This window comes from Myotis davidii, unplaced genomic scaffold, assembly GCF_000327345.1.
Source record: "Myotis davidii unplaced genomic scaffold, ASM32734v1 scaffold78, whole genome shotgun sequence".
Lineage (NCBI taxonomy): Eukaryota > Metazoa > Chordata > Mammalia > Chiroptera > Vespertilionidae > Myotis > Myotis davidii.
This window is the reverse complement of record NW_006290305.1, coordinates 3,530,474-3,532,630: the sequence shown is the minus strand read 5'-3', so window position 1 is coordinate 3,532,630 and position 2,157 is coordinate 3,530,474. Positions and strand designations below refer to the sequence as shown.

The following is a 2,157-nucleotide window of genomic DNA, read 5'->3' as shown; positions in this document are numbered from 1 at the left end:
AAAAAAAAAAAAGAATTATCGAGTGCTCACTCTGTGTACTATGAAAGAGGTAGAATAAAAGGAAAATACAGCCTAGCTGGAGATATATAATTCACACTTATCAAAAACTTCCAAACAATCAGAGTCATATTAGGTGTCCCAAATTGTAACATGCAGACGTTACATCCTGAAAGGGTTCGGAAGAGAGAGCTATTGGGGGTGGCAGTGAGAGAGAATTTCACACACCGAGAGGAAATGCCATCCTTTGTGCTGCTTTAGAAAGGACCCTCCATGTTGCTTACCCATCCCCCACTCCCCCACCCTGCCCCAGAAGAACTCCTCGCTCATAAACACAGGGGACACAGCACGCAGGTACCTGGCCACCTGTCAGATGCAGTGTCCAACCTGAAGACAAAGAAGTGAGGCCTGGCAAAGTTTTCTGCACTTCTTCCAGAATTATCCACCCATGTTGCAGCCCCAGAGTCTTTGGGAATAACACTGTTTAATCAGCAACTTCTTGGATGTGATATGACACACAACATTTTCTGATTTTTCCATCCCAACAGGCACAGTAAACATTTAAGTAACTTTTGCAAACTAGTTTTCTTTCTGAGTTTCACTTTCTCCACACACGTCTGGTGCAAATAAGACTCTGAATAAGAATCTGAATGCGCCTTTATCACAGGTAGATGCATGTCACATACACCTAGGCTACATGAAATAAAAGTAGGTGAGAAGTATGGTAAGATGGACAGTATCAGACATGTTTTTCATGGACTCGAGCACCGTAAAAACTAGTTTTCTTTCTGAGTTTCACTTTCTCCAAACACGTCTGGTGCAAATAAGAACCTGAATAAGAATCTGAATGCCCCTTTATCACAGGTAGATGCACGTCACATACACCTAGGCTTCTACATTAAATAAAAGTAGGTGAGAAGTACGGTAAGATGGACAGTATCAGACGTGTTTTTCATGGACTCGAGCACCGTACAAGGAGCTCAGCACACCGTAGAAGTACTTTAGCAATATTCCAACATAAGTTTTCCTCTCCGGATCCCATTCACCAGAATCACTATAAAATAACATAGCCATAAAAGTCGTATGACCTACTCACATAGAATTAATCATATTATATTTGGATAATGTAAATTACTTGCAAGGAAAAGCCACAAGCCTTCAAACTACTTAGCTGAGCAATATTATGTCTAAGTTATATTTTCTTTTCCTAATTTTTAACCCAAACTTACTCAATGACAGGAAATTAAAAGGTAACCATTCCTATGCCAAGTGTAAGTCAAGGCGCTTGTTTAAGAATTGCCATCCATTCCAAAAGTTTCAGGTCCAATCCAATTTTTCTCCTCAGCCCTGGAGACCTGGTCTCGCATGATCCGTGATCCGGGAGCAGACTGCGTGTATGAAGTCTGGATGCACCTGTGGGACAGGGCACTCTGTGTGTTACGAAGCAGAAGCAGCGGGGCAGTTAGGCAAGGGTCCTGGAGTAGAAAGGAAAAGGTGGGCTCCTACATTGGTTCTATCACTTGCTTACTGTGAGGCTTTAGGTAAATTTCATAACTTCCTACATTTCAATCTCTTTACTGGTAAAATGCAAAAGAACAGAAACAAAATCAGTTCTCTGCAATCCTTAAGGATAGCTGTGAAGGACAAATTAGAGAACATATAAAACTTTTAAAAATTATAAAGGGCTATGCCTAATTTTCCCAATATATTTCCATTTTTCCATGTATTCAAGATAATAGAGAAGAAGTAAGAATCATGACTTTGAATCCATTGTAGCCTTGATTAGGAATAGGTAAATAGATGTTGGATATATCCTTAAATTTAAAAAAAAATGATCAAAAGACATTGTTTATAGCATGTCTAATTACAAAATTAATCTTAACAAAATTCACACTGTCTGTAAGATTCAATGCTGGAAAGGAAAATAAAGTAGGAGGGAAGGAAAGGGAAGGGACAGGAAGAAAGTGAGTACACTTCTACGCTTAGAGCAATAAATAGAAATTCATTAGCATGGTCTGCATGCACACAGCCCACGTGCAGTGCTATATTCAACCAATGATTAGGTGACAGTAGTACACGCTGCAGAAGGTAACACCCAAGCACTGACTTTACTTTGCTCAGACATGTGGAATATTCTATAGCAGAAAGGAAAAAAATCTG

The 2,157-nt window shown here is 39.6% G+C and overlaps 1 protein-coding gene across 1 annotated transcript in view; it reads right to left on the bottom strand.

Moving 5' to 3' along the window:
- PIEZO2 (piezo type mechanosensitive ion channel component 2) overlaps window positions 1–2,157 on the bottom strand; it is a 336,655-nt gene that overhangs the window by 252,862 nt on the left and 81,636 nt on the right. The gene's annotated exons all lie outside the window — the stretch shown is intronic.